The sequence below is a fragment of the Carettochelys insculpta genome, chromosome 14 (assembly GCF_033958435.1).
Source record: "Carettochelys insculpta isolate YL-2023 chromosome 14, ASM3395843v1, whole genome shotgun sequence".
Taxonomy (NCBI): domain Eukaryota; kingdom Metazoa; phylum Chordata; order Testudines; family Carettochelyidae; genus Carettochelys; species Carettochelys insculpta.
Window position 1 is genome coordinate 6,117,755 of NC_134150.1, and position 27,343 is coordinate 6,145,097.

A 27,343-nucleotide genomic window follows, 5' to 3' on the forward strand; every position below is an offset into this window, starting at 1 on the left:
CGGGAGCTTCCAATTGGGAACACCACCATGCGCCCCTGCATCGTGGGTGCTTCTGCATACCGCCTGCACATATGGCTGATGTGGCCCTACATGAGATATATTGGGCCCAACAAGGCGGCTGAAGGGGCGCTTCCACTGCCTCCTCACAAGGCTGGAGCTCGGCCTCCCCAGCATGCCAGATGTGGTGTGCACATGTTGCACCCTCTACAATATTGTGGAGGTGAAGCAAGGGCCTTTAGTGCAGAGGTGGCCTGCTGAGGCTGGCCATGGCTACAAGCAGCCAGCTGCCACCCCACGCCACTAGGCACAACAGGATGGGGTGCGGGTCAGGGAGGCCTTCGCCCATGTGTGTGACCAGATACACACACGCAGCCACCACCACAACCCCCTGTCCTGCACACACACCCCACTGCCCCCCACCACAAACTCCCTCCCACATCCCCATAACCCCTCAACATACACTAGGGACATGGGAGTGGTGACAAAGCATTTACTCAAACTATGGCAAAGGTTTCCCAACTGTGTAAACAGAACAGTAAATTATTTACAAGGGAGATGCAGGGAACTATTTATAAAGGGGTTCTGGTGCGGAGGTGAGGGCAACGGAACTCACAAGGGATCTGCTGCGGGCGGGGCACAGAACTCAGAGGGGTCTGGGGCAGAGGTGTGGCATGATTTTAGTTAGCCGAATGACCACTTATCCTGGGTGTGGCCAAGTTTCCCCATGATCCCATAAAGTTTGTTTCCAGCCACAAGTCCCAGCTCTGAGTGCTCTGTGCTGTTATTTAGCTGTAATTTACCCCTAAATGTCTTCTAAGAGCCCAGTAAGCAGTGGGAGTGTGGGGAATGCTGCTAGACAATATTGACCTCCTGTGGTCCAGCAAATTATCTCAGCTGGCACCAATCAGGTAATGAGTTTACCAGATTAGAGAGTGAAGGTAATTGTTTCTTATAACAGGAGTGGCAAATGCACACACACCCCCTCCCTGCCCCGGCATGGGTAGTGGGTATAAGAGGCAATTGCAGCCAATGCTTTCCCTGGGTCTTAGCACTCAACCATCCATCTTCCTCCTGAAGGCTCATACAACAGCAGCTTGCAGACTCATGAATCTACCTCTGAAAGTGGCTTTCTTAATTTAAAAGTGAAAACCCTTCGGGTTTGTTAGTCCTATTAGAATAACATAGAACCTGGGAAAGAGAGATGAAGTGGTAATTAAAAGCATTTAACAGGCACGTGCCAACCACGAATCTATTGAGGAAACAGTCGTGTATTATGACTACAGGACCTTCGTTTAAAATTTGCATTAAATGTTTCTTTACTTTGTGGCTGAAGCTTCTAAAGTCACATCTCTAAAAACTCCTTTGGCCTTAAATGCTCAGCTCTTCGGATAGTTTTTTAAAATAAGTTCTTCAGAAGACCACCCTGATCTAAAATCGGAGGCTAGGTAAGATAACCCGACCCCAGAGTTGTCCTCCCCTCCTCCTACACACTGTACCCTAACCCCCTCTCTCAGCCCCCTGCCCTGCTTCCTGTATCCCCCTCCCCAATGCCTTGTCCTGAGTCCCTCATGAACCCCAATGACTGCTCTGAGCCCCTCACATGCCCTGAATCCCCAGCACCCTGTCCTAACTTCTGCACCCCCACATTGCAACCCCCTGCCCTGAGCCCATTAGGCACCCCAAACCTGATTCTTGTAACTCCACTTTCTTCCTCGAGTGTCCCCGTGGGTGCTCCACGATAAGTATCAGGCTCGCCCCGGCGCCGCAGATTGGATCTTTCCAGCAGTTTCTGCTGGACCGCGCATGTGCCAGCGCGTGCTGCTCCCTTGTGCGCTCCCGGCCACGTGCGCAATCTGTTCCCCACCAGTTCCTTCTTAACCGCCATCAGCTGCAGACGGAATCCGCTCAGGCTGTGGCCAGAGTCAGCGTATTTAATGTTTTAAGTGTTTTTAGAATTTCTTTTCAGTTTTTCAATCTTTAAGTTAGCTTGTTATTTTTCTTATTGCAAAAAAAAAAAAAAGTATATAAAAGCCTTAGTAACAAGAGGAGCAGCGGAGGCACGGGGACGTAAGGCCATTAGGCCTCCTGCCGTGGCAGGCTGGGTCTGAGAGGGGCACACGCACAGAAAAGGTGCTAAGTACCCTATTAACAACTCAAAGACTCACCGCAATGTCCTCTTCAGGATTCAAGAAGTGTGAGTCATGCCGCGAAGCTATGCCGGCCTCCGATGGGCACAGTCAGTGTATTAGGGGCCTGGGGGAATCTCACGTAACCCAAAAATGCCCCTTCTGCACAAAGCTCACGGCTAGAGCATAGAAGGACAGAGAAATGCGGCTAAAAATGCTGGTCTTTGACAAGGCCCTCCAGCCAGATGTGCCGGAGCAGCCCCAACAAGAGGGACCCGCAGGGGGCCATAAAAGAAAGGCGGCTTCCCTCACCCCGCCAGTGCAGAAACGGAGGAAAATCTCGCCAACCCGATCTCTGCCGGCAGCCACAGCGAGCGGGACGGCTGCAGCACATAGCCCCCAGCCGCAATCACAGACGAGCGGTGGCAGCATGGAAGCGCACGTGGCAGAGGCTGAGCCTCCGATAATCAAACAGCTGGCCCGCACCGCGGGCAGAGTGGTGGTCAGGCAAGCGCCGGAACCGGCGGCACCGCAGCTAGCGGCACAGACCCCCGGGGCGCCGACGGTGCAGAGCTCTCAGGCACGCGGCCTGCAGGCGCCAGGGGAGAACACTCGCGTGGCACTGCAGCGAAGCGTGCCGAGCGCGGCGCCGACAGCGGGGCCGAGATCCCCGGTGCAGAAAGGGGCGGAGTCAGCCCCACAGGGGAGGGGAAAGGCAGCAGAGAAAACCCGGCACCGCAGCCCTTCTCCAGACAGGGCTGCAGGGCTGCTCTCCCTAAGCCCTCCCCTTATGCTGCGAACTCCAACAAGGAGGCAGGGGTCTCCCCCAGTCTACCCTGAGCCTCCCTCCCCGTTCCTCCAGCCAGCCTCACCATGGCTCGGGCCACCCTCGCCTTTTCTGGGATTTGACCCCCTGGAGTACTATCACAAATCAGTCTCAACATTGTCTCAATCAACTAGGCGATCTCGCTCCCCCAGACGCCGGGGGTATGCACCTCGAGAGTGGTCCAGGTCTCCATCCCAGGAACCGTGCCCGTGTTGCCATGGTCACCCCTATCATGCGGGGCATAGACACCATAGGCATACCCCCAGGGACAGGTCCCCTCAGACGGTTCACTGTCCCCGAGGGCAATCGCGGACGGGGACGGAAACGCAAATATCTCAGGGGGAGTCAATTCTGGAACCCCGAGATTTCCCCTCGCAAGCCTCCAGCGAGAAGATGTATCACCGTCAACAAGACCCAGAGGGATCCAGAGAGGCTTACCCTAGTGGTTCCTCTCTATCCTCCCCTGACGAGGCTATGGCACCAGGGGACGTCCACCCCCCGGACGATCTCAAACAGTTTCAACAGCTGTTTAAAAGGGTGGCCTTTACACAAGGCATCCAAACAGCAGAGGTGCAGGAGAAGCACCATAAGCTCCTCAAAAACCTGAGACCTCCGGCCTCTTCCAAAATAGCTATTCCACTCGACAAAGCAATTATGGAGTCCGCTACCACGATATGGCAGACCCCTGCATCCGCTACGCCTATAAACAAGAGAGCGGATAAGAAATACTTTGTCCTGGCGAAGGGTATGGAGTTCCTGTTCAGTCACCCACAACCAAATTCTCTGGTGGTGGAATCGTCCCAACAGAGGTCGAAAACTTCTCAGTACAAGACTGGGGGAACGAACAAAGATGCCAAGAAGCTAGAGTTATTCGGCAGAAAGGTCTACTCCTCCTCTACCCTACTGTTGAGAATGGCAAATTATGCAGCGCATTTAGCGAACCATAACTTTGACAATTACTCCATGCTGACTTCCCTCATGGACTCGCTTCCAGAGGATAAGAAGCCGGTGCTGAAGGCCATCGTGCAGGAAGGCTACGCAGCCTCGAGGACAGGAGTTCAGATCGCCCTCGATGTAGCAGATACGGTGGCACGCTCAACAGCTACAGCAGTGGTCATGCGCAGGGAATCCTGGCTTCAGACATCGGGTATCCCGAGGGATCTACAGGAGAAGATCGTTGATCTCCCCTTTGACACACAGAAGTTGTTTGCTGAATCAACTGATTCGGTCCTTCATTCCAGTAAGGGCTACTCTCAGAACCTTGGGGATTTATACCCCTCCATACAGGAAGAAAAAGTATTACCCTCAGCAAAGACGATACCCGTATCAACCCCAGCGTGCTCACTACCAAAGGGGCTAAGAGCAAGGGCAGCATCAACAGCACCAACAGTACAGAACTCCCAGGCGATGTTCCCAACAGAGCCGTGTCTCCTCGGGGCAAGGCCAAAGGCAACAAGTTTGACGGACAGATCGAGGGCTGTACTATCACCACCATCGCGCAATGTCATCCAAAGCTAATGTTCCATCATCGCCTCCGACCATTCTACGCCCAGTGGCAAAAGATCACCACAGACAAATGGGTACTGGAGATCATAGCCACGGGTTACGTGATCCCCTTCCAGTCGCTCCCACCGCCATGACCTCCACCCAGGCCCCATCTAAAGGACGCCTCCCACGAAGCGAAACTCAAGCAGGAGGTGGACCATCTTATGCTTATAGGGGCAGTGGAAAGAGTGCTGGAGCAACTCCAAGGGAAAGGGTTCTATTCAAGATACTTCCTTACAGAGAAGAAAACAGGAGGCTGGAGGCCCATCCTAGATCTTCGAGGCCTCAATCGGTACTTGCGCAAACAACGCTTTCAGATGATCACAGTCGCCTCTATACTTATGGCACTGGACGATGGAGATTGGTTAGCAGCCCTCAACTTACAAGACGCATATTTCCACATAACAATCCACCCGGCTCACAGATGTTTTCTACGGTTTATGGTCGGCAAAGAACATTTCCAATACAAGGTTCTGCTGTTCGGCCTCTCCTTGGCCCCCAGAGTATTTACCAAGACCCTGGCAGTGGTGTCAGCCTACCTGCAGACAGGGGGTGTTTATATTCCCATATCTGGACGACTGCCTACTGAAAGGGGCCTCAAAAGACGAGGTACTACGCATGATACGAGTTACAGCAGGCACGTTCTCTTCGCTGGGCCTGATCATCAACCTGGCGAAGTCAAAGATCGACCCCACACAGGACATAGAGTTCATAGGGGCACGCATAAACTCCATCACAGCAAGGGTTTATCTATCAGATGCCCACTTTCACGCCATTGGTTCCCTTGTACAAGTCATCACCTTCAGCCCCACCGTGCTGGTTCTAACGTGCTTACAGCTGCTAGGCCATATGGCAGCAGCAACGTTCGTAGTACAGAACGCCAGATTGCATATGCGCAGCATGCAGCACTGGCTGGCGAGCGTCTACAAACCGGCAGCACACACCGTCCGCAGGGTGGTGTCGCCCACGACAGAGGTGCGCAGATCCCTGCAATGGTGGGTAAACCCCAAGAACATGCTAACAGGGGTACCCTTTCATCAACCACAAATATCTATCTTTCTCACCACCGACGCCTCCCACATAGGATGGGTAGCACACATGGGCGAAAAGGTGACGCAGGGACTGTGGTCCCCTACGGAACAGTCGCTGCACATAAATATACTGGAGCTCAGAGCAGTGTTCAATGCCTGCAAACACTTTCGAGACCATATACAAGGCAAAGTAGTCGGGATCAATACAGACAATACCTCCACCATGTTTTATATAAATCGACAAGGAGGAGCTCGGTCCCATGACTTATGTGCGGAAGCAGTCCGCCTGTGGAACTGGTGCATCGCCAACAATATAACTTTGAAAGCCTCGTATTTACCAGGTGTTCACAACGTGCAGGCAGACCAGTTGAGCAGGCACTTCGCACTCACACACGAGTGGCAGATCCGTTCCGATCGGCTACGACAGATTTTTCATGCATGGGGGTTTCCCCAGATAGACCTGTTTGCCACTCATCGCAACAAGAAGTGCCCACAATACTGCTCCAGGGCAGGACTGGGATGGGGGTCCCTGGGGGATGCATTCGTGATCTCATGGAAGGGCCCCCTGCTCTACGCATTTCCTCCCACAGTGCTCATCCACAAGGTCTTGCAGAAAGCCAGGAGAGAGAGAGCCCGCATGATCCTAGTAGTCCCAACTTGGGATCGACAGCAATGGTTCCCCTTACTCCTGCGCATGTCGGACCGCCCACCGATGCCCCTTCCGGTGGTGCCGGACCTGCTCACACAAGCTCAGGGGTCTATAGTGCACCCACACCCCCAAGGCCTGCGACTGCAAGCATGGTTAATCCATGGCTCAGCTCCCTAGAGAGCACATGTACGGAGGGAGTGCAACAAGTCCTAGAAAGTAGCAGAAGGACTTCCACCAGGAAGACTTACAAACAGAAATGGACTCAATTCACTGCATGGTATTCTACCAAGCAATTAGCTCCCCTTGCCATGCCTATACCTGTAATGTTAGAATACTTACTGGACCTCAAGAGAGGCGGACTCTCCCTATCCTCGTTGAAGGTCCACCTTGCCGCTATATCGGCTTTCCGACACGAAGAGGAAGGGCCCACAGTATTCGCCCATCCCATGGTTACCAGGTTCCTGAAGGGGCTAGTAAACCTGTACCCCCCTTGGAAACCACTTCCACCTTCATGGAGCTTGGACCTGTTGCTTAACGCGCTAACGGGACCACCGTTTGAACCCTTAGCCACGGTTTCCCTCCGTCTCCTTACGATAAAGACGACCTTCCTTCTTGCAATCACATCAGCTCGCAGGGTGAGCGAGCTCGCGGCAGTTATGGCAACGCCACCCTGCACAGTATTTTCGAAGGAGGCAGTAACCTTACGGCTGCATCCAGCCTTTGTTCCGAAAGTTTCTTCAGAGTTTCATATTAATGAACCTATAGTCTTACCCTCGTTTTATCCAAAACCTCCTAACTCCAACAAAGAGGTGCGCCTACACCTCCTGGACGTGAGGAGGGCGCTGGCTTTTTATATAGACAGGACTAAGTCCTTCCGAAAAACGGATAGACTCCTAGTCTCTCTCGCTCCCAGATCAAAAGGAGAAGGTCTCTCTTCGCAGAGAATCTCGAAGCATATCGTATCCTGTATAAAAATGTGCTACGAGCTTAGAAAGACTCCTTTACTGGCCCCGCCTAGGGCTCACTCCACCAGGGCGGTGGCGGCATCAACAGCCTTTTTCAAGGGCATTGCACTAAAAGACATCTGCCTAGCGGCGACATGGTCATCCTATGACACCTTCGCCAAGCATTATGCCCTACACAGGGTATTCCAAGAGGATACCCGTCTCTCGACAGCGGTCCTTTCGGGGGCAAGCTGCACATAACCCGATTACCCACCTCCTTTTTTGGGTTACTGCTGGGTAGTCACCTATCGTGGAGCACCCACGGGGACACTCGAGGAAGAAAGAGAAGTTACTCACCGTAGTAACGATGGTTCTTCGAGATGTGTCTCCGTGGGTGCTCCACCACCCACCCATCCTCCCCGCTTGGGATCTCTGTTTGGTGTTTTTCAGGAGCATCCGAGGCGGTTGGTCAAGGAACTGGTGGGGACCGGATCGCGCACGTGGCCGGGAGCGCGCAAGGGAGCGGTGCGCGCCGGTGCATGCGTGGTCCAGCAGAAACTGCTGGAAAGATCCGATCTGCGGTGCTGGGGCAAGCCCAACACCTATCATGGAGCACCCATGGGGACACATCTCGAAGAACCATCGTTACTACGGTGAGTAACTTCTCTTTCCCAGCACCCTGCCTTAGCTTCCTCACTCCCTACACACTCCAGCCTCATGCCCCAACCCTGACTCCTACACTCCCACATCCCCAGTAGGAACAGGGAGAAGTGTAGGGCAGCAGGGCCCCCCATGTGCATGGGCCTGGCCACTGGCAGCAGAGATGCTCGGGGAGAAGGGCAGGGCCAGGCTGGGTAGACGGGGAGTGGTGGGGCAGGGCCCACTGTTGGGGTCGGGATGATCCGTATTTACAAAAAATCCCCCCCTTGAAATTCCTGTATACAGACCTGTTCAGGGACTCCTGGCTACAGCCCCACCCCCAGGCAATGTGTGTGCATCGGGGGGGGGGGGGCAGCTAGCTCTTGGGGAACCCTGGCTGGGATGATGGGAGCCCCCACCCCCAGCCATCCCCTTTCACCTGCCTGGCTGCCTGCATCTCAACATCTTAGCAAGGCAGTCTGCAGGAGAGATCTGGGAGCAGCTGTAGCTGAGCTCTAGGCCCCGCTGTGGCCATGGGCCCACATGCATGGCATGTCCTTCAGCCCCCAGTTGTGCCCCGGATGTGGAACACTGTCCATAACATCCTGAAAGAAGAACTGCGGCTGCCCAAATTCTGTGCGACCTGCTGGCTAAGGATAGCTGATACACAGGGTAATATGGCCCAGCATGTGGTTGAAGGGTAAGCCTAAAACCTGTGATGGGTGCCCTCTGAGACCAGGAAAGGGACAGAGATGCAGCTAGCCTGTAATCATGACCCCAGTGCAGGGATGGTGTGCTGGCCCTGCTTCTAGGCTTCTCGCATCTTCCATGCTTCCAGAAGATGTGTTGTCCAGTGCTAAGAGCCAAGAGCCTGTGTGTTCTGGGTTCTAGACTGGCCCTGCTACAGGAGCTTTCTGTCTTTGTTGTAATGCCAGTAAAATAGTAATAGTAACATGGTATCACAGGGCATAATTAATGTTTGTGAAGCAGCTAACAGATTCAGATGAAGGATGTAATGTAACTATAAAAGTTCCAATAACAAGTAAGCCAGTTATTCTTTGTCTCCATTGTTACGGAGACAACTTAACAAAGGAGCCACAAATAATGGATCCATCTCTCTTCCCATATCTTCATTCTGGCCATGTGCCACTCTGTATGGACACCATTGGTGGTCCAGGAGCACCGTGTGAGAAATAGTGGCCCATTGCGAAAGGAGAGGTAGTTGTGTTGCAGAGACACTGAACTGGGATTCAGTCACTCTATGGTCAATTATTGGTGCCTCTACAAATTTCTTGTGTCACATGAAACAAATTATTTAGTATCTCAGTTCCCCTTCTGTAAAAAGAGAACAATACCTCTATTATAAGCTGGTTTGTGTGTGTGTGTTCTTTCCCCCAGCTCTGTGCATAAAGCTGTTTTGGCAGACCTTGATAGTACTACACAGTGTGGTTAAGTGCTGGGGGCAGGATATTGTTGCTGTTTAGGCTGTTCAATGCTTCTGTCCTTTCAGGTTTAATAGATAGTGCATCTTTCTAGTTCAGCAGGCTGTGATGTTAGTCATAAAGAGAGACCACAGGCATGATTCAGTGAGAAAAGCACTTGCTCGGGTTTACTGCCATCAAGATACGGTCCTAGAACCCTGTCTTGGTAGTTACAAGCATGAAAACAGCTATGCCCTCTGGCAAGGATCAGCCCAGTCTGGGGCAGGACTTTCCACTGCTCCATTGGCAGAACAGAGAATCAAGCAAAGTACACAATATTTTTAGGCTAAAACAAATGACTAACATAGACAGCGTAGATCCATCACCTTGCGTATTTCCCCTTGTTCCTGATGTCATGGACAAAACACCCATATTCATTATGATCTCAAACTAGCTTATCTTGTGCTAGATTGGGATGTATCTGTATTAGCTGGAATCTATTTATATAAATATAAACATCTAGTGGCTAGTGCCTAGTTTACATGCTGGACACTGAACTTGGAAATGGCTCCTCTAATACCAAGCCTGACTGATTCACAGCCTCTGGTTCAGGGCTTAGATCTTACACCAGGCTCTCTCTCACTCTGCTACAATGTCCTTAGTCTTCTTTCGACAAGAAGTTCTACAGGGCAGGGGCTGTCTCTTATTTTGGATTTGTGCAGTGCCTTGTACAGTGGTGCTATGATATAGTTGGGGCCTTTAGGATCTATTATTGCAACACAAATGATGATGAATAACAATAATACTGAGAAGCCCTGTAACACCTTTTAGACAAACAGAATTTTTGCAGCATAAGTTTTTGTGGGCAAAGACCCATTTTGACAGATGCACTGTTCTACAAAGATACTGTCCCTTATAAAATCACATTTCTCTCCAAACATTTTTGTGCACCCTGCACAAAGTAACCTTTAAGAGGACCACAACTGAGAACAATTAGAATGATAATCTTCCAGTTTGTTTAATTTGTGCACATGACAGCACTGAAGGATATGGTCAGTTTCATCATTTCCCCCATACCGGCGTCTGCAGCCTGCAGCTCTTTAAGGACTTCTTCGTGTCTCCCAACACTATAATTGCAAAGTAGAACAAATAAATAAATTAAAAGCCAAACAACTCATATCTAAACAGCAAATGATGTGTGAGCTTGAAACATTGGATAACTCCCCCTTTGATATGTGCAGAGTATTGTGGGACATAATACTGTATCTGTATTTTGAGCATCTTGCTAATAGTCTTGATTTTGAAAAGGAAAAGCAAGCTCACAGCATTCCTGCTGTCAAAGTCAACATGCATTTTAAGAAAGAAAACCGAAATTAAATGTGAAATAAACTTGGCATCATTAAAGTGGCATTGGAATGGCTTCAAAAATGGGAAGATTGAAGATGAAAACAGAGAATTTCAAACTGAATGGATCCAATCCTTCACATTTATATCGAGTTCGGCTGGGGTCCCTTTACGTCTCATTTGCAATGAAAAATTCGCCAACAACAAAAAATGCAACCCAGAGAGGCATTTTCTCAAAAAACACACCACTTTTGCTGAACCACATCCAGCTGGAAATCTCTGAAAAACAGCTGTAGAGGAGCTGCTACGCAAAGCAGAGCAAAGTAAGAACATGTTCCCTAAACAAGTGAAATTACCAAGTAGCATAACCGTGGCTAGTTTTGTGGCAACTCAAGAGACTGTGGAACGAGGACAGCCATTTGCGGACAGTGAATATATAAACGAGTGCTTTCTTCATCGAAGTATCAGGGCAGTTGTACAGTGATTTAAAAAAAATGTTCAGAAAATTAGAGATCTTCCATCTCTTCCATCTGGAGGGGCAGCCCCTCACCTCTCCCGAGCCACCCCGTTTGGCAGCTAGCTGCTTACCTGTGTGCCTCCCCTGCGCCAAGGGCCAGGCCTCTGAACTGTTTGTTCATCCGCTGCCCCGCCCTGAACCGAGGGCTGGGCCTCTAAACTGCTTGTCTGTCTGCTGCCCCGCCCCAAACTGAGGGCCGGGCTTCCTAAATGGGGGCCTGCCTCGAGCCATTCCTTAAAGGGGATCAGGACCAAGGGTCAGCCGGATGCAGAAGGGGCAAGCTGTGGCAGCCCACACTGTCTAGAAGGGGTGACTGCCATGGGCCAAGGACGCTACAGTGCTGAAGTCCAATGCTGTTCAACGAGGCATAAGCATATACTTAACTTTGGGACTCCGTGGAACTTAAGCTTGTATTTGTGCTGAAGTGCTTTGCTGAATCAGGGCCATAGTATGGATTACAAACAGACACATCAAATGTGCTGAAACTACAAACTGCAGTGCAATCGGGGGGGAGGGATTAAAAGAAAACCACCTGTAAAGAAAATGCATCACACAAAGCATATGATAACAGAGAGAGTCTTTGGGCTGATGTACACTTACCTGACAATCCATCGCATCACAGTCGATCTTCCAGAGCTCGATTTTGCTGCCTGTGTTGAGATGCAGCAAAATTGATCTCTCTGGACTCAGCCGTCGACCCTGGTACTTCACGCTTTTGCGTGAAGTAAGGGACATGGGCGTGAGCCTGAACAGCCCCGATCTGTACAAGGTAAGAAAGTTGATTCTGATAGGTCACTTCTAACTTTCCAGCACAGCCACAGTAGCTCATGTAGGCGTTCTAGGAGTGTGTCCGCGGCACATTTGATTACCTCTGGTGGTTTACCATCCTGACCAGGGGCCTTTCCTGCTGCAATGCTGTCAATGGCTCTCTTCAGTTCATCCACAGTTGGTTCTTGATCCAGTTCATCCATTACTGGTAGGAGCTCGACGGCATTGAGGGCTGCGTCAACCACAACATTCTCGCGTGAGTACAGCTCGGAGTAGTGCTCAACCCAGCGCTCCATCTGTTTGGCTTTGTCAGCGGTGACTTCACCAGATTTGGATTTCAGAGGTGCCATCTTGTTCTGGGTGGGTCCTAATGCCTTCTTCATACCCTCGTACATTCCTCTGAGATTACCAAAGTCGGCACAGGTCTGGATGCTGCTGCATAGCTGGAGCCAGTGTTTGTTGGCACAGCACCTGGCTGTCTGCTGTACTGTTCTTCTGGCCTCTCTAAGTGCTTGCTGGGTACTCTGACTCGGTGAGCGTTTGTACTCCAGGAGTGCAGCGCGCTTCTTTTCAATGACTGGAATCATCTCATCAGAGTTAGCTTCGAACCAGTCGTTCGTGTTTCTAGCTCTTCTTCCAAACACCGACAAGGCCGTGTTGTAAACTGTATCCCTCAGATGTTGCCATTTGGATGTCGCATCGACGCCCCAAGGGCCGCTGCGCAGATTTTCCTGGAGGGTCTCTCTGAACTTTACAGCTTTCTCCGAGTTTGCCGTCTTTCTGGCGTCAATGCGGGGCCTTCCAGCAGGTTTAGAGCGGTACAGCTTCTTGGGTCTCAGCTTGAGCTTGGAGCAAACTAGCGAGTGATCTGTATCACAGTCAGCACTATGATAGCTGCGTGTCAGAAGGACATTTTTGAGGTTATTACGCCTAGTGATGACCACATCAAGTTGATGCCAGTGCTTCGAGTGTGGGTGTCTCCACAACACTCTGTGCTGTGGTTTCATTCGGAAGAATGTGTTTGTGGTTCACAGATTATGCTGTGCTGGAAAGAGGGTGAGGTTCCACAGGATATGCATGACGCTAACATTGTAACATTGTATAAGAACAAAGGAGACAGAAGCGACTGCAACAACTACCGTGGAATCTCCCTCCTAAGCGTCACTGGTAAACTGTTCGCTCACGTCATCCTTGGCAGACTCCAGAAGATTGCTGAGAGGGTGTACCCCGAATCGCAGTGCAGATTCCGCGCAGAGCGGTCTACCGTTGACATGGTCTTCTCTCTAAGGCAGCTGCAGGAGAAGTGCAGGGAGCAAAGAAAGCTACTCTACATAGCCGTCATCGACTTGACCAAGGCTTTTGACTTGGTCAGCAGGGATGGTCTGTTCAAGCTGCTCCACAAAATAGGCTGTCCTCCACGGTTACTCAAGATGATCCAGTCGTTCCACGAAGACATGAGAGGAACCATCAAATATGACGGTGCATTATCGGATGCTTTCAGAATCAGGAGCGGCGTCAAACAAGGATGCGTGCTTGCTCCGACATTGTTTGGGATCTTCTTTGCACTCTTCCTGAAGCATGCCTTTGGATCTTCAACAGAGGGCATCTTGCTGCACACAAGATCTGATGGGAAACTGTTTAACCTTGCAAGGCTGAAAGCTAAGACTAAGGTGCGAGAAGTCCTCATCAGAGACATGCTGTTCGCAGATGATGCTGCTGTAGTGTCTCACACAGAAGACCAGCTTCAAAAACTTCTGGATCGGTTCTCCAAAGCGTGCAAGGACTTTGGGCTTACGATCAGCCTAAAGAAGACGAACGTACTCGGTCAGGATGTTGCTGAATCCCCATCAATCAGCATTGACAACTATACGTTAGAGGTTGTCCACGAGTTCGTTTACCTCGGGTCCACCATCACTGACAACCTGTCGTTGGACACTGAGCTAAATAGGAGGATTGGAAAAGCGGCCACAACTCTGTCTAGACTCAGCAAGAGAGTGTAGAATAACAACAAGCTGTACACTCACACCAAAATACAAGTCTACAGAGCCTGCATCCTCAGCACCCTCCTTTATGGCAGTGAGACTTGGACCCTGTATGCCTGTCAGGAAAAGAGGCTGAACGTCTTCCACTTACGCTGCCTCAGGCGCATCCTTGGAATATCATGGAAGGACAGAGTTACCAACACAGCCGTCCTCGAGCAAGCTGGAATCCCAACCATGCACACCCTCCTCAGGCAGCATCGGCTCCGCTGGCTTGGCCACGTCCACAGGATGAACGATGGAAGGATTCCAAAAGACATCCTGTATGGTGAGCTAGCCTCTGGCAAAAGACCTCCTGGATGCCCCCAGTTGCGTTACAAAGATGTCTGCAAGAGAGACCTCAGAGAGGTAGACATCGAGCTGGACAACTGGGAAGAACTAGCAGACGACCGCAGAAGATGGAGGCAGAGGTTACACAAGGGCCTTCAGAAGTGCAAGTTGAAGATCAGACAGCTAGCAGAGGAAAAGCGAGCCCACAGAAAGCACAATAAGGACTTGCCAGACACCCACTACATCTGCAAGAGATGCAGCAAGGACTGTTACTCTCGTGTGGGTCTTTATAGTCACAATAGACGCTGTAAATGAAGTCTTCAATTGAAACTTTTAAGGGCGCGATCCATAGTCTATGCAGACTGAAGGATGCCTACCTACTACTACTACTTCTAACTATGCTAATGGCGTACCTAGAACTGCGTATCGGAGGCTGACTGTCTACCTTAGTGTAGATCTAGCCTAGTGCGGCAGAAAGTACATTGAAGATGTTAGTTTCTTAGCATAGTTTATTCTTTATGCATATGTAACCCATGTACCCAATAGGAAGATATCTTCTTAAGAGAGCCCTCCAGGGGAGCAGAAGTGATTTCTGTGTGGGTCATTGTTGCTAGGCACATTTAGCACTGCACACTTGGAGGCATTGGGAATTGGGTGTGGTGGTCGGGGGATCCACTTTAATAGGCTCTGTGTCTGTTGCAGGGTCAGACTCCATATTACCAAGGTGTACTTTAGATGTGCTTTCTCAGCTAATGTGAGTCATCCCGTTCTTTTTTTCGTAAAAGAAAAAAAAGAGGAGCTGATATGTCTCTTCACCTCCCCCACCCTGCAAGTTCCTGCGGCTGGGGGGCGAGGGCTCTGGCTCCTGGCCTCTGGCCCCTGGGCTGCTTTGGGGTTGGCAGGGCTTCTGGCAGCCCCACGACTGGGAGCTGTCTGAGGCATTGAGCCCTACTGGCAGCCCTAGCCATGGGAACCCTGGTTGCGGGGGAACCCCACGGCCCTGCAGCTGGGATCACAGAGCCCAGCCTGCAGCCCCAGCTGGGGGAACCCTGGCGAAGAGGTGCTAGTACACAGCTCTGGCACATACCATCGGAAAAAAAGCCCTAGATTCATCAACTTCATTTTAAACGTAGTCTTGGGGAAAGCATCATTTCTATTTTGTTAGCCTCCATTTTGTATTTTCTTATAAGAGGTTTTCCTTTAAATCTATATGCTTGTGACTGGACGGTCACTCAGTTAAATCTGTTCACTGGCTGTCTAGCAGAGATCCACAGCAGAGGAAAATCTGCTTGAACTTCAACTGAGGATTACTACAAGCAAGTGGAGGGAAGATGATTCAGACTCAGCAAATCGTGCAGATTTGGTGATCAAAGATGGTAAGACTTAGCTGAACTAAACCTTAGCTTTTGGGAATCTCTCACTTTCTTCTTATTATGTTTTGTATGGACTGAACTGTTCAAGTTTTACTTTTGTTTTCCCTTTGTTTATGTTTATTGTAACTGTGAAGGTAATACGGTAAACTCTTTCACATCCGGCAGTCATGGGACTGGGAGGTTACCAAATATTCCAATATTCTGGGTAATAGAGAGGTATACCTAGCAATGAATAACACTAAAAATAAAAAAAACAAGATTAGCTATTAAGAAACAAACAAAAAGTCTGTGCAGAGTACTTTATTTACCAACAATAGTAGTAAAGTTCCCTGTAACCTTATATACCTATCCCTCGATCTACAAACTTTCAATTTATGAATCTTCGCTACAACAAATTATGTAAATTTTCACCTGTTTTTCAATTTACAAACTTCTTTTCGCTGAAAGGAAGAACCAACCTTCCTCTGAGCATCCCCTTTGTAAGTAATGAATGTGGAAGAATACAGCAGAACAGAGCGTTAGTCTGACTCATTTCCCTCAGCCGCCCAGCTCTTCCCAGTTGGTTCCTGCACTACATTGCATTTGTGTCATCTTGACTGTGAGTGATTTTAATGTTCAAATATCTTTAATAGTAACAGAGAGGGAGCCGTGCTAGTCTGTACTACACTAAAACAAAGCAGCAGAAATGTAGCACTTTAAAGACTAACAAAATGATTTATTCAGTGATGAGCTTTCATAGGACAGACCCACTTCTTCAGATCAAGTTTATTAATATCTTTGTTTTTTGTGATCATCATGGGTCATAGACATGAAAAAGTTTCTTCAAGAGCTGTTAGTGAGGCCAAGAAACCAAGGAAAGCAGTAATGGCTACCAAACTTAAAGGGCTTGTCTACACTACCTCCCTGCTTCCAAGGGAGGGTGGTAAGTAGGGTGTTGGGAGTTAATTAATGAAGTGCTACTGCGGATATGCAGAACTTCACTAAGCAAATTCACCCCCGCGGCATCTTCTAAGTGTTGAACTTCAAAGTGCCGGCTCGCCTCGAGCCATGGCTCACCTGCCAGTACTTCGAAGTGCCCAGGGTACTTCAAAGTCTCTTTACTCCCTTTACGTTAAATTTTGAGGAGGTAGTGTAGACAAGCCCAAAGTTATTAAAAAAATTGAAGAGGGACAGCAATAGAAAGACGTGTTTGGCAATGAAGCTGTCAGTATCGACAGCGTGTGCGGTATTCATGCAGAAAGATCAAAGGAATTACAGAAGTGTATGTTGGTGGAGCTAAAAGTTGCATCAAATAACAAAGGCTTGGGATACAATAGTGGGTAGACTTGAAAGACTTTTAATACATTGGATCGACAGCCAAAATGAATGCCTTTAAGCCTCCTCATCGTAAGGAAGGAAGCCAGTCTTTGAGGACCTGGGGAAAAAAACCAAGGAAGAGAGGCAAGCTGGGGCCACCGAAGTAACGTTCAAAACAAGTCATGGTTGGTTTGAGTGCTTTAAAGTGCATTCACATTACCATAGTCTGTGTGTAACCAACAAAGCAGCATCTGCTGATATTCAGGCAGCTAACGTTTTCCCAGAGGCATTGCAACAAATAATTGATGAAGGTGGATATTCTCCAAAACAAATCTTTTAGGTTGACTAAATGGGGCTTTTCTGGAAAAGAACGCCATCTCAAACCTTTATTTCAAGGAATAAAACAAAAGGAACAGGTTTCAAGACCTCAAAGGATCAACTGATATCACTTCTTGGTGGAAATTTGGAAGGAGACGTGAAATTGAAGCCTCTCTTTGTTTACCATTCAGAAAATCCAAGGGCACTGAAAGACAAACAAGGCATCATTAGCTGTGGTCTGGAGTTCTAACTGAAAGGCATGGGTGACAAAGCAGGTTTTGGCTGAGTACGTAACAAGCTACCTTTAATCATTCATCTCTAAATATTGTACTGAAAATAATCTGGATGTTAAATGTCTGCTGATCCTCGATAATGCTTCCAGTCACGCTATCAATGTCGAAGACTGGCAATAACATTCAAGTGTTTTTTTTACCCCCAAATACAACTTTCATCCTTCAGCCAGTGGATCAAGGCATCATTGCTACATTTAAAGCTTACAATCTGCAACTGGTGATGAGATGTCTCATATGTGAATCAGATGGAGAAGACAAACCAACAATTAAGCAGTTGTGGAAGAACTGCAATGTCAAGATGGCGATAGAAAATATCACAACTACATGGAATAAAATTACTCAAAGTATCCTGAATGGTGTTTGGAAAAAGCTATTGCCAAAACGTGTTCAGGACTTCCATGGTTTTGAGGGTGAAGTGAAAAACATTCAAATTCTGTCATGCAACTGGCAACTCAAGCAGGATTCAATGAAGTAGACACAGATGATGTTCAAAACTTGCTATTGTCACATGGGCCATGGCTACACTAGCCCCCGCCTTTCGGAAAGGGCATGGTAATGAGCCACTTCAGTAGATGTCATGAATATGCAGCACCCCATCAGCATAATGGTGGCTGCATGCATTTCAAAAGTGCTACTTTCGAAACACGCGCCTCCCATGTAGACGGGAACCTTTTGAAAAGACCCCCCCAGACTTCTAAGTCCCTTTCTTCCGATTTGGTTTTGGAAAGAAGGGGCTTTTGAAGTCCAGGGGTCCTTTCAAAAGGCCTCTATCTCCATGGGCAGCGTGCGTTTTGAAAGCGGCACTTTCAAAACATGCATGGCCACCATTATGCTAATGAGTCCCTGCATATTCATGGAAGTGCCTCATTAGCATCTCCTGAAGTGGCTCATTACCATACCCCTTCCAAAAGGCAGGGGCTAGCATAGCCATGGCCATGGTGAAGAATTGACTAATGAAGAAATAATTCAGCTGGAGGCAGAAAGATTATCAGAAAAGGAGCAGGAAGAATTAGGTGAACTACAAAAAACCCTGGACACTAAAACACACTCAAAATTCTTCAGTGCACTGGAGGCAGCTGCACAAATTCTCAACGACAATGACCCAAATTTAGAACTGAGCTCAGCGTGCAAGTGACAAATTCATGAAGCTGTTTGATGCCATCTGGAAAAAGAGGGCTGCAGTACATACTTCAATTCTACCATTTTTTTTCAACCCTCAACATCATCACCTCCTCCTAATCCCTCATCACTGTCAGCTGATCCTCAACCTTCAACCCCAAAAGATGACGATAAAACCCCAACTAAGGAGGTTGAAGTCACTGTGGACCTGTTTCCCATGATGATGCAGATGATCCCATGGAACTCACATCAACACCACCTTCTTCACCAGTCTCTAAGAACTGATTAGTGGTAATAAATGTTATAGAAAAGCAATAAAGTAGCACTGATCTTGTTTTTATGATTGTGTAGTATTGCTACATATATGGGGAAAAATATTGGTTCTTTTGGGCGCGGGGGTTGGAAACCAGTCAGAATTTTTTACATTGAAATTAATGGGAATTTCATTTTTAACTTATGAATTTTCACCTTACAAACAGTTTTCATGGAATGAATTACATTTGTAAATTCAGGGATAGGTGTACTCTATTTGCTGTATTAATTGTATTTACTCTCATTCCACTGGACTTATGGAACATGTAACTGAAATTTACTTATGGTTAAAATGCCGGTTATTTGAGAGTTCTGGATAATAGAATGCCAGCTATGAAAAAGTTTATTGTAAAGTATGTGGGTCACGCGATAGTTATGTTTAAAAATTCGACTATTATTTCTTCATAAGATTTTTATAACGTTATTTTAATTAAATTCATTTCTTTGATTCCTTTTGGGACTTGAACAGGCAGAGGTTGACCCTGTGCAGTCCTTACTGAAAATCCTTAGAGACTGAACTCGGGGTCGCCAGCTACTTTCCTCTGGAAGTTGTTGTGGGTTTTTTTAAGGCACTGGAGAAGGTCAATGAAGTACCCAGCTAAGGTTACACATAAACAGTAAGAAAGAGCCACATATCCAACAATTGCTCATGAGAGTCATTCTTAAGACTGATAATTACCACCTCCCATCCTCTCCCACCCTGGCTAGCTCTTCCCCGTATTTTTGTGAGCCACGTGTCCGGGGTGGGAGAGCTAGTTTTTCTGTAACCAGCAGCAGGGGGGCCAACAGTCACCACAGGCCCTGGGGCAAAGTGGGAGGTTGCGGGGGCTGGCTCTGCACCCTCAGAAGGGTCAGTTAGCCCTTAGTGCCACTCAGACTGTGGTGTTGTCCCCCCACTCCTCCACACACCCTCCTGGCCCACCAAGCTGCACAGAGTGGCGGAATTGTACTGTCACAGTGTCACAGAGATCTGGGCCCCTTTGAAATGCCAGGCCCACCTCCTCCATCACTGGGCCTGACCAACAGCAACAGCAGCTGAATTGGTCATACCAAAGACCACCGTTAACAGCAGAGGGCTAAAATACTGATCATCAGAGTCTACTCAAGGCATTGTTGGGTTCACTGTCAGGCCAGTTCAAAAAAAACCAAAAACTTTCAATATAAGACATTAAACACTGAGGTATTCAAACCTAGGTGTCTATTAGTCAATCTCTTAAATACATGTTGTGGCATCTAAATGCCCTGATATTTTTAACAGGGGCTAAAGCACCCACAAATCCCACTGAAGTCAATGGCACCCTGGAAAATTTATGTAGATGCCTCATCATGTATTTGGGAGCATAACTGTAGTCATCCAAGTTTGAAAAGTTTGGTCAAAATCTTTTACTCTCCAGATAGCTCCATCAGCCTGTATGTGGAGCACAAAGCCAGACAAAATCTCCATTACCAGCGCCCTAAAAGAATGCATTTAATTATCAGATTAAATAAATCATTCCATGAGCAGTATTAAAGGGATTATATGCACTGCCAATGACTTTAGAGTCTTTGTTATGGAAGCCAATTCTTCATTATGCTTTGACTTTAATGTTAGTTGGATCAGACTCATAAAGTGCATTATTTAACGTGTGTAAGTAGTTTTCAAAATATTTCTTAGCCTTATTATTCTTAAAAATAAGTGAACATCCCTGGCTCCTCCACCTTATGACACTAAGGTCTTCAGTTCACTTTGCTGGGAAAAGATACATCTCAGTAAGTGGTTTTGGCATTTGGCTGAGTCCACTTTCCTTTAGCATAGTCCTGAGTTATGCTCACATTATAGCTAGACATTGAAATTAAACACTCTTTTTCCCTTCCCTAATTATACCCCACTTCAAGATTATTGTAGCATACCTGCAGTAAAAAAAAACTGCTACAATTTCGCATTAAAGATTTCTCCTCCGAGTAAGATGTGGGGAAAGGGAGGGGGACCACAACTATGGAGTACAGCCAGTAATGAATATTAGCACAAGCACTCAAGATAAGAACCTTGTTGTCACATTATAAAATAATACTTGCAAATATAGGCTACCTTTTATAAGGAACATCTTTTTAAAATTGTGCACCTAACAAGACCACAAGATTACCCCATTTCAGGCTGAAATAATTATAATGCTTATGCTGTTCCCTATTTTTTATGCAATATTTGCTATGATGATGGGCTGAAGGAATTGAAATGCTGCAGCTCCACTCAATCAGATGGGAGGGAGAGATGGCCAGTAAAAAGCTCCACATCCCTTAGCGCTGTGAAGCACTGCTCTAGGGCAGCCCTTTGGGGCACTGCAGGTGGGCGTTTTGGACTGGGGCACAGCCATGCACTGCAGGTCCAGGAGCAACACACCTCCATGGCTCTGAACTCCAGGGCAGGGGCTGTGTGTCAGGCAATGGCAACAACTAAAGTCTGGAGGTGTGTATAACAGGTTGTGGGCCGAGGGGAGCGTGCACCCGTCTCAGTATGCCTGTGGGACCTTTAACACTGACCGTTGCACTGGTAGATCACTGGCCTGCTTCTAGCTATGTGAAAAATAGAAAATTGCGTATAAAGCTTGGTTGGGTACATCAACACAGGTACTGGAGTTGATCAAGCTAGTGTGCAAAAAAGAGAGGTGTAGTGCTAGCTGCCCACAGTACCAGGGCACTGGGTCTTCGGTGCTTAAGGAGTGCTTACCTCCATTGCGCCTCCCTGACTATGCTGCTAGTTTTAGCCTACTAGCCTTAGCAAAGCTGGAGAGTATCTACCCAAACTGGATACACCTCCAGTTCCATCGGAGGCATACCCTTAGACAGGGAGACAAAGGGAGAGACCCAGAAGTACAAGAAAAGTGAAAGGGGCTGGATTTTTGCATCTGCCAGGTGGTTAGGCTGAGGGGAGACAGCTGCAGTGAACAGGGCTGGCTGACAGGAAGTCTCTGCTATGCGGTGGAGAGGATGAAGCCTTGAAAGGAAGGTTGTGGGACTTGTGGAGGTACACACACACACACACACCCCTCACAGAGCTGGAAGGGACCTCCAGAGGTCATCTAGTCCAGTCCCCAAGCACCATCACTTCTTTTTTTTAAAATCTATTTGCCCCAGATTCCTAAATGGCCCCCTCAAAGAATGAGTTCACAACCCTGGGTTTAGCAGGCCAATGCTCAAATCATCAAGCTATCCCTCCCCACTGCTAGGCAGCACGAGACCTAAGGCTAAACTGAGGAGAGATGAAATTATGTTGCTTTCAATGACAGATGGATCAACCCCCCCGATTACAACAGGGCTTTCAAAAGAGTTATTAGCCTACCTCTGTTCTCATCAAAGCCCAAAGGTACAGCTCTCACTGACCTCCGAGGGAGCAGAGTTAGGCCAACACTGAGCACGTGTGAAAATCTCACCCCTCTGTCTGCTCCGTGCTCTGATTTGCAAGAGGAAAGCAAACCCCAGAGAAAAGGGAGAGGACCAGACCCATAATCCCCCGCTATGGGCAAAAGTCTAAAGCACAAAGAATTTGGCTGTCGTCTAGCCACTTGATTTCAAAAGCTCCAGTTGCGGGGGGAAAATAAAACCATCACCAGAAGAAGCATGGCCTGGTGGTTACAGCACTAGCGTGAGCTGTGGGAAACCAGAGCTCAGTTGCTGTTTTGCTGCAAACATCCTGTGACGCCCTGGTCACGTTGCTTTTTGGCTCCGTGGCATGTCTGCACTGCAGCTGGGACTGAGCCTCCCAGCTTGGTAGACAGACTGGCCTTGGAAGGACTCAGACTATTATGCTAAATACTGCATCTCTGGCTCCCATGCTCATCCACACTCCCCTCCCCAGGTTTGACAGCCTCAGCCACACAGTTGTTTTTAAGCACCCTTGCTGAAGCCCTGTTGGTGAAAGTCTGTCTGCTGTGCTGGAAGGCTTGATCCCAGCTGCAGGTTGACATACCCCATGTGCGTCAGTTCTCCATCTGGGTAATAGCGCTGCCCTGCATCACAGGGCTATTGTGAGGATAAACAGGTGAAAGGCTGTGAGGTGCTCAGATACTCTGATGATGGGGGGCCGTGTAAATTCCAGACCGCTGCTCTTACAGAGATTGATTTATCATTGCGGTTGCATCCATCTCTGTTTATCATGACTCATCTGAGGAATGCTTCAGCAGATAATTTTTTGATGGATACCTGCATAATACTGCCCAATGCCTCACTTCTGATGGAGCTAAAAGATAATACTGAACTTGCCGCAGTGGCTTCCACCTTCTTAAGATCCCTCTGTAGGCTGGGTACCTTACCTTCCAATAACAGGATCTATCACTACCATTTTATATCGTTCATTGGCTTCAGGATATTTTTCTAGTATCATTTTTTGCCTGTTCAACTGCACTCAGGCAGAAATAGAGTTTCCCTAAGTGGAGTTTTCTCTTCTTTTTTTCTCTTGAGGCATAAACACCAAGCACAATGATATATGTGAGTCCTTCCATTCCTTTCCCTCCCACCCACATCCTCAACCCCACCAAGCAGCAGCAATGAATCATTTAACTGACCTTTCTCTGAAGATGCAGGATGGGAGTTTGAAAAATACTCTGGGAAACGGAATCAGTCCAAGCCTTGGACAAACAGAATTGTAAGCACTCCAGGATAGGCAAGGAAACATGAAGGATGGGAGTAGTTGATCCAGTCCATCCCCTGCATTTCAAGGACCAATGGTAACTTCTGAAACATGGCAAAGTTTCTCCTCTTTGGTATCGCAATGTAAGGAACAGGGATGCAGCTGCTGTGCTCTTGGAATAGTCATGCATTTCCTGACCGGGAGTCACCTGTGAGCTGCAGCCCTGATTTCTCCCTGCGGTGCCCAAGAAACAAAGGGGAAGCCATGTTTTGCAGAAGTCATGCTGGCTTGTGAGGCAGGGGAAAGAGGAAGTGATACTTAAGTGTTTGGTGCTTGGGTCCCAGAGTGGAGATCTGTGACATTCCCTGTTGCATGTGAGTCTCTGATAATGCTTGTGGTGTTGGTTTAACTTTGGCCTCAGTACAGCAGGGTTGGGGACGGGGTATCCAGTGCAGAAACACAATTTGGAGCAGGGAGTTTATTACTTCTCAGGGTTGAGCTGAGCCAATGACTAATCTTCTGCAGACAAATGTAGATATGTAATTTAACCCTGGGATGTTCTGTGATCTCACAGGAGGTGTTATTTCCTTGTGGGACTGAGTCCTGGGTTTGCTAAGGACAGCTTTCTACCCTTGTAAAGCCACAGGTAAATCTTGTGCCCAGAGTCTCTGACACACACTGGAAAGTCTGCAGCAGTGTCCTGACTGGGGAAATCTGAAAAGAAGTGAAATTTATATTGACTCTGATAATCCTGTGTCTCAAGGGATGAGTAAGAATTTGGCAAGACACGCTGGAACTGACTGAGAAATGCCTGTTTAATGAACATCTTCTTGCAGTCTGAAGTTATCCTGAGGTGAGATCGGTGGCTTTTTAACCGGAATCCACCCTAGTTTCTAAACTGTCTTACAATGCAAATACTAAACCCACATGCCAGCCCTGTTCTCACCACCAAACTTAGGGACTGGCATACAAATTCCAGTCTTGCATGAACTGTAGTATATTAATGAAATATAATAATGGAGTCATTTTAAGTGCATACTCTTAACCTGTGATATTTGATTGGTTGAATGCTGCATCCCACAGTTCATTGTAGGGTGAAACTGTGCACAGGGTAAATCATTGCTACAGTGCAGTGCAATCACTAGCAATTAAAATAAGGCTTACATAGTGTACATACCATCAGCTGAATTGGGGAAAAGAAAGAATAAAACAAAATACTTTTCACTAAGGGTGTGTCTACACTTGCTTTCCTCTTTCAAAAGAGGTATGCAAATGAGTTGAATAAAAATGCAAATGAGGCACGACTTTGCATATTTGGTATCTCATTTGCATATTCTAATTTCAAAAGAGCTTCTTTCGAAAGAAGAAAGCCAGTGTAGACACTGCTCTTTCAAAAGTAAACCCCATCTTCAAAAGAATCCTTCCCATTAAATAAAGGGAAGAAGGATTCTTTCGAAGGTGGGGTTTACTTTCAAAAGAGCAGCATCTATACTGGCTTTCTTCTTTTGAAATTAGAATATGGAAATGAGGTGCCAAGTATGCAACTTTATACCTCATTTGCATTTTTGATTTACCTCATTTGCATACCTCTTTCGAAAGGGGAATGCAAGTGTAGACGCATCCTAAGTAATCTCTCTGTCACCCTTGGTACAATTCAGGATTTCTCAGCCCACTAAAATCCCAGCTTTGCTAAAGCTGTTTTCATAAACTACTCCAAAAGCTGATGGCAAAATTAGGAGGCTTTTGCTTCCACTATAGCATTTCCACCAGGGACAGGCTGTGATGTGTGTTTGGGTGCATACGGTGTTCTAGCTTGAGCAAATTTGGTATACAGATGTGGAATGGACTATTGGTGGCATCCAGTCTAGAATATAGTGTCCCATATGAATGTCCCATGTGGCCCTTCAGTTTTCACTGCTGCTCAGGTCAGACCTAGTGAAATGGTTTTATAATAAGTTGTTGTGGTCTGTTTTAGGATGTGAACCATCATCATCAGGCTTGCAGTAAGGGTGCAAGGACTGCTGTGTTTTGCTTGGCAGTTGTGAGGCACACTTTGCATGCCATATCCCCTAAGAAGTCCTCCAGATGGCAGACATTAACTAACAACAGACTGCAAAATAAATCCAAACTGTAAGGACAAGATTTTGACAGTCTATTGAGTGGGAAGACTGGCAGTTTCATTATAAACCTCGTATTTTAAAGGTGCGGAGAAAATCCCTGTTACACTGGAATGCATTTTGTGCCAATTTCAGGTTGCATGGTTATGAAACAGAATGAAATCCTTTAGCAGAGCTTTTCGCCTCTAAAGTGACTCCGTGTGTGTAATGCTGTCGGCATGTGGACAATATTCAGGAGCCAGTCCCAGAGTGTTTACTGCAGAAGTGAAATACAGATATAGCAAGAAACCTCTCACTTATCTTTACATGTGAGAAGGGAAACTTATTTTCCAGTACAATTTCCATCCAGCATTACAGCCCAGCCAAGATCAGAACCCCAATGGCACCTGTGTAGCTACACAGAGGCAGAGACAATCCCTGCTGTTCAGCTCTTACATAGTAAATAGATAATTAGTTGGAGGGGAAATCAACAGAGAAGCTGTGACTCACCCAGTTAAACAAACTGTTGGTCAGTGACAAAGTAAGGAATCGAATCCGTGTCTGCTGACTACCCGTCTAGTGCTGTTAAGTTGATAAGAAACACACAGGATCTTTTTTAGGGAAAAAGGCAACATGCCACGTTCGTTGAGGGTACAGGAGAAAAGTAGTTAGTGTATGCTCACACACTAACACATAGGCTACGTCTACACTAGCACACTACATTGAAGCAGCCTATTTCGACGTAAGAACATCGAAATAGGCTACTTCAACGCGTACCGTCTACACGTCCTCCAGGGCTGGTGCTGTCGACGTTCAACGTCGAAGTAGCAATGGAGAACGTAGAAAGGAGCCGCCCTGGAAGGAAATGCGGAGCGTCCACACAGACAAGTGCTCCCCGTCGAAATAAGGAGCCAGCAAAGCCCCAAGCCGCTCCCTTAAAGGGCCCCTCCCAGACACACTCGGCCTGCACAGCACGAGATCCACAGAGCTGTCAACCGGTTGCAGACCCTGTGAACGCAGCATGGACCCCCAGCTGCAGCAGCAGCAGGCAGAAGCCCTGGGATAAGGGCTGCTGTGCGCGGTGACCATAGAGCCCCACAGGGGCTGGACAGAGCATCTCTCAACCCCTCAGCTGATGGCCACCATGGAGGACCCCGCTATTTTGAAGTAGCGGGACACGGATCATCTACACATGCTCTACTTCGACGTTGAATGTCGAAGTAGGGCGCTATTTCTATCTTCGGATACGAATAGCGATTTCGATGTCTAGCCACCTAACGTCTAAATAGCTAATGAAATATGAGGATGGATCAGGACCAGACACCTTTTCAGCCCCCTCTGGGATCCCAGTGGAATTGGCAGATGAACCTAAAGTCTGTGGCAGAGCAGTCCCCTTTTCTTAGCACCACTGGGATCAGTGGATTTTGCATCCTGTTTGAGAGTGCTGGTGCTTTTTTGAAGTCTCTCAATGTTTTCTTAAGTTCTTCTTATCATCTTTTATCTATTGTCCCATCGTGCAGATTCTTATGGATGACTGCCTGCTCCTTCCTTGGGAGTCCATCCAAATGACCTCTTCTCACAATTTCATCAGGATGTGTAGCCGTACGGGTGCCTGTCCCACCCTAAAACATTTGGTGATGATCTTGCACTTACTACATACATTCCTCTCACACAACATGAGTGCTTTCATTAGCATAGAGACAATACAAGCATTGTTTTAGGCAGAACATCAAGTTAGTTTCAACAAACACTCCTTATACTCCTTTGCAATATTTATCTTAAGACTGAGTTTAACATGAGATACAGGTAAACTA